Source organism: Homarus americanus, unplaced genomic scaffold, assembly GCF_018991925.1.
Source record: "Homarus americanus isolate GMGI-L3 unplaced genomic scaffold, GMGI_Hamer_2.0 scaffold19318, whole genome shotgun sequence".
Classification (NCBI taxonomy): Eukaryota; Metazoa; Arthropoda; class Malacostraca; order Decapoda; family Nephropidae; genus Homarus; species Homarus americanus.
The window spans coordinates 5,589,517-5,607,552 of record NW_024732238.1 but is presented as its reverse complement, the minus strand read 5'-3'; the positions used below and the strand labels follow the sequence as shown (position 1 = coordinate 5,607,552).

The window sequence follows — 18,036 nt, the reverse complement described above, 5'->3', positions numbered from 1 at the left end:
CACACACATTCACCCTGTCCCTCACACATACACCTGTCCTCACACATACCCTGTCCCTCACACATTCACCCTGTCCCTCACACATACACCCTGTCCCTCACACATACACCCTGTCCCTCACACACCCTGTCCTCACACATTCACCCTGTCCCTCATACATACACCCTCCCTCACACATTCACCCTGTCCCCACACACACCCTGCCCCTCACACATACCCCTGTCCCTCACACATTCACCCTGTCCCTCACACATACACCCTGTCCCTCACACATTCACCCTGTCCCTCACACATTCACCCTGTCCTCACACACACACATACACTGTCCCTCACACATACACCCCTGCCCCTCACACATACACCCTGTCCCTCACACATTCACCCTGTCCCTCACATTCACACACATGTCCCTCACATACACCCTGTCCCTCACACCTGTCCCTCACCCTGTCCTCACACACACACATATGTCCTCACACATACACCCTGTCCCTCACACATACACCCTGTCCCTCACACATTCACCCTGTCCTGTCCCTCATACATACACCTGTCCCATACATACACCCTCCCTCACACATTCACCCTGTCCCTCACACATACACCCTGTCCTCACACATACACCCCTGTCCCTCACACATACACCCCTATCCCTCACACATACCTGTCCCTCACACATACACCCTGTCCCTCACACATTCACCCTGTCCCTCACACATTCACCCTGTCCCTCATACATACACCCCTGTCCCTCACACATACACCCTGTCCCTCACACACACACCCTGTCCCTCATACATACACCCTGTCCTCACACATACACCCTGTCCCTCACACACATACACCCTGTCCCTCACACATACACCCCTCATACACACCCTGTCCTCACACATACACCCTGTCCCTCACATACACCCTGTCCCTCACACATACACCCTGTCCCTCACACACATACACCCTGTCCTCACACATACACCCTGTCCCTCATACATACACCCTGTCCCTACACCCCTGTCCTCACACATTCACCCTGTCCCTCACACATACACCCTGTCCTCATACATACACCCCTCACACACCCTGTCCCTCATACACACCCTGTCCCTCACACATACACCCTGTCCCTCACACATACACACACCTATATCCCTCATACATACACCCTGTCCTCACACATACACATATACACCCTGTCCCTCACACATACACCCTGTCCTCACACATACACCCTGTCCCTCACACATGTCCCTCACACCACCCTATCCCTCACACATACACCCTGTCCCTCATACATACACCCTGTCCCTCACATACACCCTGTCCCTCACACATACACCCTATCCCTCACACATACACCCTATCCCTCACACATTCACCCTATCCCTCACACATTCACCCTGTCCTCCATAATTAATGACAGTTAATGGTGCAGCTCGTTATATCGATATACTGTATAAATAAGTGAAAACATTTGAGCTAAAAACAATAAAATATTAACGCAATGGTGAAGAATTTGTAATACAATGACCTTATTCACTCTCACCCCCAGCTGATTTGACCTGAAGATTAACCACCCCAGCACTACTTGAGGGGGTTAGGTTAGGTTACATAAATACTTGGTTAAAAGAAAAAAAAATAGAGCCCCGTGATGGCACTACTCGTAAACGGAGGTAAGAGTAGCAGGTGGAGTGTAGCTGGGCAGGTGGAAGTGAGGTTGAGCAGGTGGAGGTGAGGTTGTGCAGGTGGAGATGAGGTTGGGCACAGAGCAAGTGCAGAAGAAGAAGAAGAAGAAAGAAAAGGAGGGTCAAGGGATTCAGCTCCTACACTACACCATCTGGCCGGGTCTCCACTACGTAAATAATAACTCGCTGCTGCCGACTCGTGGCTGCAGGAGGAGCCAGCGAACACGTCTCCCCTCCTCCATGATGCACCACCACACGACGACCCCATCAACACGTCAACACACTCTTAGTTTCTGCAACACCAAGAGCTGGTTAAGACCCACAACGACATGTCTTGGCTGGAGGCAGTTAGAAGAGCTCTTTGGTGATAGATAGATAGATTAGGCAGACAGACAGACAGACAGACAGACAGACAGACAGACAGACAGACAGACAGACAGACAGACAGATAGATAGATAGATAGATAGATAGATAGATAGATAGATAGATAGATAGATAGATAGATAGATAGATAGATAGATAGATAGATAGATAGATAGATAGAGATTTGAGGATTTTACGATTTAGGTATTTACGATTTACTCTTTTCATGCTCCTCTCTCTCACCCTCCACACTTCTCCCTCACTCGACCTCCAAACCTCTCCCTCATTCAGATCCTCCTCTCCTTCTTTTACACCCCCCATTCTTTCCTCCCTCACACCCACCTCCTTCCTTCCTCCCTCACCCCTCACACCAGGGAGGAGGAGGAGGAGGAGGAGGAGGAGGAGGAGGAGGAGGAGGACAGAGAGGACCCAAATTGTAGAGAATTTTTCAAGTCACGTTCCAAGCGGCTATCACCAGCAGACACTGGAGTCTTTACATGTGTCCAGTGCCCGGCCACACCCCCGACCACCCCATGTATTCCCCAGCCACACCAAGTGATCCCCAGCCACACCAAGTGATCCCCAGCCACACCGCCAAAATAATAATTAGATTAAACAGCAACACACACACACACAAAAAATCCTACATGAGCAGAGAATAATTATGGACGAGTGAGCCTTTCTCTCTCTCTCTCTCTCTCTCTCTCTCACACACACACACACACACACACACACAACTGGCTGGCGGGACACACGGGATGTGGGGAAAAAATAAACCCCAGTCCCATTAATGAACATGTCATGTGATGAGACCTCATGTGGTTATTTTTTGGTGTGTGTGTGTGTGTGTGTGTGTGTGTGTGTGTGTGTGTGTGTGTGTGTCAGCGAGCCTTCATTACCCATCCGTATCGTGATAACGGCGCGCACCAATACTATTATTAGTACGTTACATTGTACCAAAGCGTTATCTCTCTCTCTCTCTCTCTCTCTCTCTCTCTCTCTCTCTCTCTCTCTCTCTCTCTCTCTCTCTCTCATAAATATGGCTCAACATTTAGTGATGAGTTTTTATTGCCGCTGATGTTTTATTATCATCATTCAAATTACTATCACTCTTTCACTAACATATAACAAACTCTCATATTCCTCCACTGTCTACAACTTTAAACAGACCTATAAAATAACATAAGCTCATCTCCCAGAACCTAACCTAACCTAACCCAACCCAACCTAACCTACCCAGCCAGTCTTCACAAATACCTCCCTCCAGAGCTGCTGTATTTACCTCCTGTGTTGGCAAGACACTGTGGGGACTACTGACCCCAGCCACCCATACAGTCACACAGCTGTACTAGTCCTTAACCCCAGCCACACCCATACAGTCCCACACAGCTATACTGAGTCATAACCCCAGCCACACCATACAGTCACAGCCACACTAGTCACTTGACCCCAACCACACCTATGCAGGTCCCACACACAGCTTCCATGCTAGTCATAACCCCAGCCACACCCATACAGTCCCACACAGCTATACTAGTCATAACCCCAGCCACACCCATACAGTCCCACACAGCTATACTAGTCATAACCCCAGCCACACCCATACAGTCCCACACAGCCACACTAGTCATGACCCCAGCCACACCTATACAGTCCCACACAGCCATACTATCCTTACAGACGTTCACAAGACCCCACACCGCCCCTAAATCCACGACCCACATTACCCCTACACCCACACCACCCCTACACCCACCATCCCCACACCCTACACCCACACACCACCACTACACCCACACCATCCCTACACCCACACCATCCCTACACCTACACCCACACCCTACCCACACCATCCCTACACCCCTACACCCACACCATCCCTACACCCACACCATCCCTACACCCACACCATCCCTACACCCACACCATCCCTACACCCCCCTAAACAATTCAGAAGGAAGAGACACATCACGAAAAAGAAAAAAAAATCGGTTCAGTCATCCACGAGGAGACACCATCAACCACAAAAGACCGCCCATCTCAACCCCCTAATCGCTCCTCATACCTGCTGGCAACCTGCTGACCACACCAAGTTCTCCAGTAGTCACCCACCGCGGCCTACACACCCTGAGTCCTAATACTGTACCTAACCTAACCTAACCTAACCAAACCCAACCTAACCTAACCTAACCTAACCTAACCAAACCAAACCAAACCTAACGCCTAACCTAACCTAACCTAACCAAACCAAACCAAACCAAACCAAACCTAACCTAACCAAACCCAACCTAACCTAACCTAACCAAACCAAACCAAACCTAACCTAACCTAACCTAACCAAACCAAACCAAACCAAACCAAACCAAACCAAACCTAACCTAACCTAACCAAACCACACCTAACCTAACCTAACCTAACCTAACCTAACCTAACATGTTTATTCGTAGGACACAGTAAATCATTCAACCTAACGAAAAATAATTTAGCAGAGGTCAATCGAGAGGCCGAGACAGATAGATAGATAGATAGATAGATAGATAGATAGACAAAGAAATATCCCCTATTTTCGCGAAGAGGAGAACAACTAAAATGAGAACCAATTATGATGTAGTGAACACCTTGTGAATTTAAGCCAGTGAGAGCAGGAGGTGTGTTCATGTTAGTAGTGACACACACACACACACACACAGTGAGATAAGACGTGCCTGAAGGCGCTCTCGGTTTTAGCAGCCAGGCCGAATCTGTTTGGCCCTGCCCACTCCCCCTGCTATACCCCAACGCCCTACCAGCCTTACTACACCAGGATCGATTCAGCAAAACATTCTAGTGATTAGTGAACGAATGATTACGGAGCAGTGTTCCTATAGTGCACCTAAGGAACTTTCTCGGCAAAACATTCTAGCCATCAGTGCAATAAGTGATTACCATACAGTGCTCGATAGTGCACCCCAAGGAAAAGTCAGACAGTGGGCACTTTATCGGTCAACTTTAAAGTGCCAGTGACAAGGACCACCGCGGTGCTTACATATATCGTGAAAGCTGTGTCGGCGACCCCAAGCACCGAGGACAAAGTCCACGGTCTTTACAACTGACAAACATTAACAGATGTCTACCAGTGTCAGTGTCCCTCAAAGTGCCGCCAGTGACAAACACTTCCGTCCGCCCACAACAGATTTCAACCGATGGCCACCAATCACTTACTCCCGACGCACTCTGTATCATCTAAAGCGTGGGAACGGTTATCCTGATGGGAGTGTTATCGCGCTACTCAAGTCACTGAAAATATTCCACGCGCGGAGCCGTAGACAAGGCCGTCATGCACATAAGCCCATTAGAACCGTAACCTCCACTAGGAAACCGGAGAAACCCACCCCTGACAGACCATACCACCACACTGAAGTTCCACGGATATGGTATGATCTCCCGTCTTTACTGCTATCCAACGTCACTTCCCTAGCTAACAAGTTCGACGAGCTGGCAACTACAGTCAGGTCAACCGCCGCGCGCGTGGTTGCCATATGTGAGACTTGGCAAATTGTACCTGAAACGTGTCACATTGAGGGATATCAACTCTTTCATCACCTTCGTCCACAAAGACGCGGAGGGGGCGTTGCCCTCTTCTGTCAAGATGACCTACGCCCGTCACGCCTGGATGTTCAAGTCCCAGCAGATGTGGAAGCATTATGGGTACGTGTCGTGCTGCGGGCACACCCACGCAACACTGCCTCCATCATAATCTGTGTGGCATACCATCCGCCTCGATCACCCACCAGAGACACTCTTATCAATCATCTCATCACCACCTCAGACCACCTCAGAGTTAGGTACCCATGTGCCAAGTTAGTATCATGTGGGGATTTAAATGAAATTGACACCACTGATATCCAGGACCAGCTATCACTATCACAAGTTGTGACCTTCCCCACACACGGTCAAAACACCCTTGACCTTATCTTAACTGACTTAGCGGACCAGTACCAACCTCCTCAACCACTGCCTCCTGTCAGGTGTAGCACACACTTATCAGTGCTCTGGTCCCCTGCTGCCACTCCCACTCAAGTACAGAGACCCTACATCAAGACCTACAGGCCGATTACTGACTCTGCAGTACGCCTCTTTGGACAGTGGATAGTTCACTATCCCTGGACTGAAGTACTCAGCGTGGATGACGTGGAAACCAAATGGATAAATTATACCAACACCACCACGGAAGCTCACCACCACTTCTTCCACGAGAAGTCCGTCAGATCTCACCCAGCTGACTTGCCCTGGATCACACCTCGGATCAAAAGACTTATGCACCAGAGAGACAGAGCCTTTCATCTCAATGACCACATCCGCTACAGGTCACTTCGCAACAGAGTCATCCGCGAAATACGCACTGCAAAGAAGTCCCACTACCCAACCAAATTACAACACCTGAAGCAGACCAACATCAGTCAATGGTATGGTAAGCTTAAAGAACTCTGTGGACTAAACAATATGACACACCCCCTCCCCTTCCTTAGCCATCTCACTAATGTTGACGCAGCTGAGCAAACAAATAACCATTTCGCTACTATATGCCAGACGCTCCCCCGGCTTGACACAACCACTCTCCCTGCTTACCTACCAGCCCCCCTTCCCACTGACTTAGTAGAGGAATTTGACGTAGCAAAACGCCTGGACAAACTAAAATTAAAACGCTCTACCACCCCCATTGACTTACCAATGAAACTATTCAAGGAGTTCTCCCCGGAGCTTGCTAAACCCCTCTGCTCCATCATCAATGCTTCTCTCAGTCAAGCCAGATGCCCAGCTGACTGGAAGACCTCTTCTGTATCACCAGTGCCCAAGTCAACCAGCCCCCAATCCTTAAATCAGCTACGACCTATTGCAATCACCCCAATGCAGCTAATCTGCCCAGAAGTTTTGTGTTTGGCTGGGCTTATGCTGATGTGCAGGAGTCGTAGACCCTCAGCAATTGGCAACGAAAACTTCCTCCACACTCTTTCTTGTCAGCTTTCTCGATTACATATACCGCCATCTCGAGAAACGAAAAACGTCTGTAGCTGTCGCCTTCATTGATTTCACTAAAGCATTCGACCTAGTCGACCACAATATAATCATAAACAAAGCTATTGACCTCGGGCTTCGGAGAAGTCTCATACCATGGCTTACAGACTTCCTCAGTGACCGACGCCAAGCTGTACGCTTCCGAGGGGCTGTCTCCACCTTTCAGTCACTCACCTGTAGCGTCCCCCAAGGCACCAAGATGGGACCACTCTGCTTCCTTATGCTCATCAATGATGCCTAAAACCCTGCTGGCTGGAAATATGTCGACGACTCCACCATTGGGATCAGCATCCAACAGTTCTGCTCCCACAACTACCACCGCCCTTCAGGATTTATTGACCCGGTCTCCGACTGGAGCCACCAACAACCATGTCACCATCTAACCCATACCAAGACCTTGGTTATGCACATCAACCTCTCCTCCGACATTTATCCCACCCCTTCCATTACCTAGGTCCGAACTTTTACTCCGGTTGCGTTCACAGAAGCTCCTCCGGCGTCTGTAGACAACAAACTAGTGGAAACCACGTCAGTGAAGTTGTCAAATCCTCCAGTTTCGTCTCCACCTCCTCTCCGCCGACTCAAGTCCTCAAGGTTCCACTTTCTGACTCCTCAGTGTATACACAACATTCATACTTCCCAAGCTCACCTATGCCTCCCCCACCTGGTCTTCCTCCCTAAATGCCACACAACGTAAACACCTAGAAAAAGTGCAAAAGAGGGCATGCAAGATTATTCTCTCCCCTTCCTACTATACATATCAAGAAGCGCTCAACACACTGACCCTTTCGACTCTCACTGACCATCACCACGGCCTCATCTGCAAATTTGGTAAGAAGCTTCTACACCATCCCCGACACCGGCCCCTACTACCACCTGAGATCCCCTGTCCGAGAATTGCTGTTCGACACCACAACCGCATCCAGCCCATACGTGCACGAACTGATCGCTATAAGAACAGCCCAGTCCCAACCATTGTAAAAATTATCAATAACATGTAATAAATCAGTGTGTTCACTCCCAGTAAACACTGCTCCCTACACTGTCACTATGTTGAAATGAACTGTAGTTTGAGCTGATCCCCATCTAAGTTACTATATGTCTTATTTGTGTCACTTATGTCACTTGTATGTTATTTGTAATTTCATGTACATTTCCCCCAAATATGCTGGCTGTATATTTTCAGCCTTCTAACATAAAGCTCTAGTAAACCGTTAATTGTGTGTTATTGTTATTTACACACACACACACACACACACGAGGAATGCAGAGCCAATACTACAAATGTCTACGTCAAATCCCACACAATCAGATAGTTGTGTTGACGGATGGATGGATGGATGGATGGATGGATGGATGGATGGATGGATGGATGGACGTAGTTAAACACACATCTACAACACCTCCCAAGAGAGTCGAGAGGAAAAAAATGGTTCACGAGGCAAAAGACGTAATGTGGAGGCGAGTTGCTTCTTCAGGTTTGGTGAGATGATGCAAACATTTATTCCAGCTACAGCACCCCCCCCTCCACCACAACCTCATTGCACCTCTCCTCCAGCCTTCAAAACCTCACACTACCTCTCTTTCCTCCCCCAAACCTCCCACTGCACCTCCTTCCCTCCCTCTACCCCACCTCAGCCCCCCCCTCATCCCTCCTCCCCTCCCCAAAAATATACACCCCCATCTCTACTATTGGAGCAATGTGGTTTAAATAGCTGGCCTTAACGGTAACACTACGGCAGAAATGTGTGTTATTACAGGATCTCTCTCTCTCTCTCTCTCTCTCTCTCTCTCTCTCTCTCTCTCTCTCTCTCTCTCTCTCTCTCTCTCTCTCTCTCTCTCTCTCTCTCTCTCTCTCTCTCTCTCTCTCTCTCTCTCTCTCTCTCTTTCCCTCTCTCTCTCTCTCTCTCTCTCTCTCTCTCTCTCTCTCTCTCTCTCTCTCTCTCTCTCTCTCTCTCTCTCTCTCTCTCTCTCTCTCTCTCTCCCTCTCTCTCTCTCTCTCTCTCTCTCTCTCTCTCTCTCTCTCTCTCTCTCTCTCTCTCTCTCTCTCTCTCTCTCCCTCTCTCTCTCTCTCTCTCTCTCTCTCTCTCTCTCTCTCTCTCTCTCTCTCTCTCTCTCTCTCTCTCTCTCTCTCTCTCTCGTGCAGCTTAAATGCCAAGTGTTCTGTTGCCTGTACTCCTTCCTGTGTGCAGAGGTCAGGAACACCCTAATATTATCTGGGGGTTTAGGTTAGGTTAGGTTAGGTTCGGTTCGGTTAAGATAGATGAGTATTTGGTTCAGTTTAGTTAGGGTAGGTTAGCTTAAGTTAGCGTGCTGATATTCATTGTTTTAAGGAATATTACAAAAGGTTTAATAAATAAAATCTACTTGAACTGAATCAAATAATGTAATCGGTGAACAATAAAAGTAATGGACTAGATATTGCCGTCGCCAGTGCTAGAATGTTTCACCCCAATGAGGTTGTGAGGGCAGTGCTGAACGCTCCGACCTGAAGACTAATTTTAAATGGCGTGTTCTTTGTGTGTCAGATAATTATGGAGATGCTGATTCAATTACACGATGTAGCCGATTAATTTTTAAATATTTTAAGCTCTTGTCTGTGTTGCCTTCATTACAGCGACATATCAAGGGGAGAAATAACCTCGATAATGTGAAGAGTAAAATCTGCTCTTGAACTGATGAACGAATCGTAAAAACTGTCGGGCAATTTTGGCAATTAGTTGGCGCTTGGGGAGTCTTCTCTCGCCATGTGATGCAATTGTGTTGTTTCGAAAGTGAAAGTGGCTCCCGTAGCGGCACTGCGGACATATCACACTGTGCACTAAGTCTTTTATTTTCGGTACACAGTGAAGCAGAGGCCGGCACTGCACTCAGTCACTTCCCATACTGTAAAGTTAAGCACCTTTCACAGAGACCAGCAGGACAGGGGGCGGATGTTATCTCAACTCGGCAGCCTGAACCAATTGGTTATTTGTGCCTCAACATATTACACCACTTAACATGTGGGGGGTAGAACACTCACACCTGTTTGTACTGCGGTACCTATACAGAATAACCTTAATGAGTAACAATCCTTTAATGCCAGCAGTGACGGCCCTGGACGATAGGTGATGGACACTGAACCATACAGGGCGAGGCGGCATAGGCTGGCACCCTCACAGTGTGTCGGGTGTGTGGACAGGGAGTTGAGGTGGCACACGTGGCTCACTCCATCACCTGCACCGTGTAAGCCAGATATACACCAAACATTAATAAATGTAACTACCAACCATTATCGTTTCTATCACTAATAAATCTACAAAACTGCGATAAACACACACATACAACAACCCGGCCATTATATGAATTTAGAAGCGGGACGGAAGAGAATAATTTTACTGCGGTGTTAAATATTACAGCAGGCCGTTTAATACCCTCACGGTGGCCCAGATACATCTTCTATGCATTAATAACAAATACCAGGTAATAACGAGACCAAACACTGCAAGGTGAGTCAGGTGAGTCTCCTCCTCGGTCGGTGAAAGTGTGTCAGTCGGGTTGTGCTGGGGACTAGACCACTACCCAGAAAATTATACAAAATGTTCTGTTGGCCTCGAGGTCTTTCACGCCATCTTGGGTTGGAGTCATAACTATATCTCCCTCAGGTAAACTACTGGTGAAGGTGGAGGTGTAGTGGTGAGGGTGTAGTGGTGAGGGTGGAGATGTAGTGGTGAGGGTGGAGTGGTGAGGGTGGAGTGGTGAGGGTGGAGTGGTGTGGGTGGACAAGTAAGAGGCGACGAGGATATAAGCATCAGCTACTCGACGGGAAGAGGAGGAAGAAGAAGGAGCAGAAGGAGGAAGAGGAGGAAGAAAGAGGAGAAGGGTATATGTACGACAAAGAAAATTAAAGAATAAAATATAAAGGAGAAAATGAGAAAAAAAGAAGGGGAAGGAAAAAGAAGATTGATGATGGGGAAAAAGAAAAGAAGATGGAAGGGGAAGGTGAGGAAGAGAAGATGGAGGAGGAAAAGGAGCAGAAGAGGAAAGAGGTGTGGAGGAGGAAGGGGAGAAAGAAGATAGAGGAGGAAGTGGAGGGAGGAGAGGTGAAGGGTGTCTGGAAGGCAGTGTGGAGGGAGGGTGAAGGGGTGTGTGAGAGGTGGTGTGTGAGGTGAGGGGCATGTGAGAAGGTAAGTGTGTGGGGTGAGGGTGTGTGGTGAGGGTGTGGGAGGCAGTGTGTGAGAGGTGGGGGTGTGTGGGGTGGGGGTGTGGGGAAGAGGTGAGGGTGTGTGTGAGGTAAGGGTGTGTGGTGAGGGGGTGTGTGGTGAGTGGTGTGTGAGGTAGGGGGTGTGTGAGGTGGGGGGTGTGGGGGTGAGAGGGTGTGTGAGGAGGTGGGGGTGTGTGAGAGGGTGAGAGAGTGTGTGAGGGGTGAGAGTGCGTTGAAGCCTCCCAGCGCTACCAGTGATTAATCTCGGTAATTGTACCCAACAATGGATAACAGGCGACCCCCCCGCCCCTACCTCGAGACCCCGTGGTACTGTACTAAACCAATGACTCTCTCTCTCTCTCCTCTCTCTCTCTCTCTCTCTCTCTCTCTCTCTCTCTCTCATCCACACACACACACACACACACACACCCATTCAATTTGGTATACACACACAACACTTAACCACAATACATAATAAACAGATGAATCCCCTATCAGTTTAAGGCACCACTAAGCACACAAGGCCCCCCCCCCTTAACACCTTTATAAACAAAAACGAACAACTTTATCACCCTGAGCACCATGAAGTCTTTACAGGCCTCTAGCTTTAATGTGGTGATGGATTTTCGATTCCATGACGACTGACACCATCCCACACTGTATTCATTCCTGTAAACGTGTTAAAAATATGTTCATCATCTTTTTCTTCTTATTATTATTAATTTTTTTTTTGGGTATTGTTGTATTAGTGGCCAGAGGCTGTATTTGGGCCATGTAATCAGGGCGCTGTATCCTAAGGCCATGTAATTAGAGAGCTGTATTTGGGCCATGTAATTAGAGAGCTGTATTTGGGCCATGTGATCAGAGAGCTGTATCCTAGGACCATGTGATAAGAGAACTGTAATTAGACCATTTAACTAGAGCCATATCTTAGGGCCATGTATTCAGAGCTTACCCTTCCCTCGTACCTGACCCCTTTCACCGTCCGTCAAGGCTGGCCAACTCCTGCACCGTCAGGCATGAATCAGAAAGAGGAACCACTCAAAGAACATTCCTGCAGAAGTTTCACCAAAAGCGACCCAATAGTTCAAGAGAACTCGAAATGTGAAAGATTACGGACCGGAGTGACACAGGACGACCATACATGAGGGGGGGGACGAAAACACCTGCACACACACACACACACACACACACACACACACACCCCTTGCCCTTGCCCCTTACTTACGTCACCATCCCAACCCGGACGGATAACGTGATTAGATAACATCCAGATATTTTTTTCTTTCCATTTTATTTTAACCTTTTATCTTGTTTTTTTATCTCTCTAGTCAGCGTCAAATGTAAATACTGAAAATAACACACACACACACTTATATTCTCTCTCAATCACACCAATAAAAATAAACAAACACATACAATTGATTAAAAACACACACAGATACACATAACGTAGACACACAATACATACACACAAAGCACACAAACACACAATTACAACAACACACAAACACAGACATACAATGCATATATACACACAAATACACACACTCAAACACGTAGAAACACACATACAACAATACACACACGCCACCAAGCCACTAAGGGGCATACATCATGACGATTGTTCTCTTAGCGGTGGCATTAAAGGGCAGTAGGTAGCATTATGAGCCAGGAGTGTGTGTGTGTGTGTGTGTGTGTGTGTGTGTGTGTGTGTGTGTGTGTGTTACCCAGGACTGTACACCCTTGCCTAAAGCTGCAACAACTGTGTCTCCTTCTACCCCCACCCCTCCCCCCTCCCTCCCTCACCACCTCCTCCTCTGTTGTTGACACTGTACTGATATTGTTGCTAACGTTTGCTACTGTTATTTTTATTGGTGTTATTGTTGTTAGTGTTATTATTATTGTTTTTGTTGTTATTAGTGTTTGATTAAGAACTACACGTATATTATGATGACTTGATATAAACCCTCTAGATGAAACCACCCAATATATGAACCCTCAAGATGACCCCCCCCCAAAAAACGAATCCCCCCCGAAACGAATCCTCAAAATGAACCTCTAAAAACGAACCCTCAAGATACCTCCCCAAAAATCCCGAACCCTCAAGATAACCCCCAAAACAAACCCTAGAAATGAAAGCCTCACAAAACCGAATCTTCAAGATGAATCCCTAAGGTAAGATCGAAAAACGAGGAGACAATGAGAGAAATCCCGGACACCAGACCCATGGACGTGAGCAGCGGCGGTCATAAAGTGCATTCCAGCAGCCGGTGTGTGTGTGTGGACAGGTGGGGAAACTAGGTTGGCTTTTGAACATGTTGGATGAGAGATGTGACGCACCACAATGTTGTTAGAGCCACACCATGGATACTAAGCTATCCTCACATCCTACCCCATCCCCCTTCCCCCCCCCCCTCCAATAGCCCAACACCCTGTAACACCCTGCAATACCCCCGAAACACCCTGATAGACCCTGCAACACTCTGTAACACCCTACTGACTTTGCCCAACGCCCTCTGAGGAGACAAATGGTGGTTGTAGCGTATAAACGAGGCAGATATTAGCCTTTTAAAATGATGCACCAAATTATTGTTTCTTCGTGACACACACACACACACACACACACACACACACACACACACACACACACACACACACACACACACACACACACACACACACACCAACAGATACCTGACTGGAAGCACAGCTATCACCCCCCCAAGGCAACGGTCAATAAACTTATCTGGGAATCTTCATCACATTAACTGCAGGAGTCTAGGAAAAACTCACTTGGGGGACATGTCACCTTCTACAGGAGACAGATGGATGAATACCTTAAACTTCTACAGGAGAGACAAACAGACAGATACCTTAACCCCCTTCCCACTCCCATTCACTCACTCACTCCCCCACTATTTACTTCACTCACAACTCACTTACTCCCCCTCTCACTATTCACTCCACTCCATCTCTCACTACTCTCTCTACTCCATCTCTCATTCACTCACTCACTTATTCACTCCACTCACTCATTCCTTCACTATTTACTTCACTCACTCACTCCTTTCCTTCCTTCCTTCCTTCCTTCCTTCCTCCCTCCCTCACTTCACTCACTCCTTCCCTCTCTCCCTCCCACCCTCACTCACTCACTCACTCACTCACCCCCTCCCTCACCCCACTCCATCTCTCACTCAACTCACTCACGCACTCACTCACTCATTCAGGGACAAAATTTGATTCTATTCATCGTTCCAATAAATCGCCTCAAGACTCAAGCGATGGTTTGTGAGGCGAGGCCATTCACTGAGGTGTGTTGGCATCCAGTGGAGAGGCGACACGGGAGACGACACGGGAGACGACACGGGCTACAGGAGACGACACGGGAGGCGACACGGGAGACGACACGGGCTACAGGAGGTGACACGGGCACACAGCAGACGACACGGGCTACAGGAGGCGACACGGGAGAGAACACGGGCTACAGGAGGTGACAGGGGAGACAGACACACAGCAGGGAGGTGACACGGGGCAGGAGACGACACACGTGGGAGACGACACGGGCTACAGGAGGCGAGACACACACGGGAGACAACACGGGCTACAGGAGGTGACACGGGCTACAGGAAACCACACGGGAGACGACACGGCTGGCAGGAGGTGACACGGGCTACAGGAGACGACACGGGCTACAGGAGGACACGGAGACGACACGGGCTACAGGAGGACACGGGAGACGACACGGCCACAGGAGGTGACACACGGGAGACGACACGGGCCACAGGAGGTGACACGAGACGACACGGGCCACAGGAGGCATGAGGCGACACGGCTACAGGAGGTGACACGAGACGACACGAATACAGGAGGTACACGGGCTGCAGGAAACGACACGGAGACGACACGGGCTACAGGAGGCGACACGGAGACGACACGGGCCACAGGAGAGGTGACACGGGTTAAATTGCAAATGCGGAATCAGTCACGTCGGCCCCTGGTGCACACAAACACTGAGGGAGGTTAAAGATAGTCACACACACACACACACACACACACACACACACACACACACACACACACACTATAAATCCTCTTATAAACGTTTGCGTAAAATGAGGAGCAACAAAGCAACAACAATAACAAAAACGACAACAAAAAAACCGACTAAAAAAAACACACGCGAACAGAAATATCCTTCAAGCATTTTTACCACGAAGGAAAAAATAAACTGACTTTTTTCCTCCTGGGAACTGGGGAGAAAAGTGGGAGGAATATCGAGGCAGAATTATTGAAGTGGCAAGTGCGTGATGAAGTGGTGAGTACTTGATGAATGCGGCGAGTGCGTGAAGCGGCGAGTGAATGATGAATGCGGCGAGTGCGTGATGAAGCGGCAAGTTCGTGATGAATGCGGCGGAGTACGTGATGAAGCGGCAGTTCGTGATGAATGCGGCGAGTACGTGAAGCGGCGAGTGATGGTGACGGCAGTGAATGATGAAGCGGCGAGTGCGTGAAGCGGCAGTGAATGATGAAGCGGCGAGTGCGTGAAGCGGCAGTGAATGATGAATGCGGCGAGTGCGTGATGAGCGGCGAGTGAATGACCGTAATGGCTGAGCCAGTAATCATCCACCCAGCAGCACGCTTAATAACACCCAGCACCCAATAACACCCAGCACCCAGTAACACCAGCACCCAATAACACTCAACCCAATAACTTACAGCACCCAGTAACACTCAGCAGTCCTCAGTTACCCAGTAACCCAGCACTCAGTAACACCCAACACCCAGTAACACCCGGCACCCAGTAACATTCAACACCCAGTAACACCCAGCAACCCAGCACTCAGTAACACCCAACACCCAGTAACATCCAACACCCAGTAACACCCGGCACCCAGTAACACCCGGCACCCAGTAACCCAGCACTCAGTAACACCCAACACCCAGTAACACCCGGCACCCAGTAACATTCAACACCCAGTAACACCCAGCAACCCAGCACTCAGTAACACCCAACACCCAGTAACATCCAACACCCAGTAACACCCAGCAACACCTATTGATCAGCAGTATCCATCACACAGGAACACTCAGAACCAGATGTAACGTCACCCAGCACCATCCATCACCCGGCAACACCTGTCACCCATTACCTAGCAACACCCGTCACCCATTACCTAGCAACACCCGTCACCCATTACCTAGCAACACCCAGAACCAGATGTATCGTCACTCGGCAACACTTCCGAGGTAGAGGGGTGTAAATCTGTTTCCTGGGATGCTGTAATACACTGCCTATAACACTATTTGACGGCTGGTACTCACGTGTGGTCAGGTGTAGACGATGGGCGGCGTCTCGGGGCGGTGCAGCAGGAGGCGGCACCCGGGGCGTCTCCAGTTACTGTGTCACGGGTACTCACGCCACCGACACACTTACTGGCGGCAACATGTGCGTACGGTACGTGTGTGTGTATGTGCCGGTCTAGGGTGCCACCATCAATCTCCAGGAAGCAACAGGGTTGAGACACGAGTGAGGACAGAGAATGTGACCTGGGCTGGATGAAGCTTGTGTAGGGTGGGTCAGCAGGTGCACCGTATAACGGCCAAGGTCACCGGTGGTCAGGTCACACCGCAGGCAGACGGACAAGGGTGCGGGTGACGTGCGCAAAAGTGAGCGCGAGTAAGCGTGAGGCAGAGACGCAAGCGGCACGTGTTGCCTCGCCAGATGCTGGCCCAGAACTGAGGCAGTGGAGGCACACGGCACAGGCAACCAGACTCACCCACCTCACCTCGACCCGGCCCGTGGCACCACCACCGGCCCAGGACCCGCACACCAAGCAGCCGCCCGCAGTCACGCCCATTACCTCCTCCTGTTCTGTTGATCACATCACTTCCCCCAGGCCCACATTACCTCATGGATGCCACCAGTCCATCACTCTCTCCCTACCCATGTCACGGCTGACACTCCTATACCACCACTCCGCTCACACGAGCTGGTCCCTACCTGCAAAACGCCACTTGCTCAGATTGGTCCCTTACCGAAAGTGACAACAATTGTAAGTGTTTCCAGGAAATATCAAATTGTGTTGTGGTTTGTCCCGCCACAATGGTGTAACACATAAGAGCCCGGGGAAGAAAGTATTGTCAAAACGCTGTCACTGATATTACGTGTTCCACCCAAAACGGTCCAGGCTTTTGATGTTGGTCGAGGAGTAGGAGAGCGTCTCCCCCCGCCTGTCTTGATAATGTTTTGTAGTTTATATACATTAGAGAGCCACACAGACCCCGAGACTCACTCCCATGTAACTAAATAACAAAGTTCCTCGTTGGGGGCAGAAACTTCCTGTGGGAATTGGCCATGACGAAGACTGTTGATGGTAAAAGTTCAGCGGCGTCCATAAGTTAAGCAAGCGATTCGTTCCAGCCTCTCCTTTATGTCTTCATGCATGGCTGGGAGGAGAGGGGGCGCTGGTGGTCAAAGGGGAGATCAACAATTCTTAAATTTACTGTGACGTCTTGAATTGGTGGAAATATTTCCCTCGGGAAAATAAAATATAATTTCATTTTTTCTACCATGGCGGGGACAGGTGGTGACTCATAAACCGCACTGACATATTGATGGTTCTCTATGTTTTACACACACACACACACACACGAGGTTATCACAGGGCGTCCACAATGCCCAGCTAACGCATTCAATATTTTGTTCTTGTTGATCGTTCGTCATTTGAGTTTCAAGTCACTAAAGATAG

The 18,036-nt window shown here is 49.0% G+C and overlaps 1 long non-coding RNA gene across 1 annotated transcript in view; it reads right to left on the bottom strand.

The window, feature by feature from the left end:
• LOC121868383 overlaps positions 1–17,544 on the bottom strand; it is a 53,484-nt gene extending 35,940 nt beyond the window's left edge. Inside the window, exon 1 of the long non-coding RNA XR_006089388.1 lies at positions 16,610–17,544. This is a non-coding gene — a long non-coding RNA (uncharacterized LOC121868383). The remainder of the gene's footprint in view (positions 1–16,609) is intronic.
• Between the last annotated feature and the right edge of the window lie 492 nt (positions 17,545–18,036).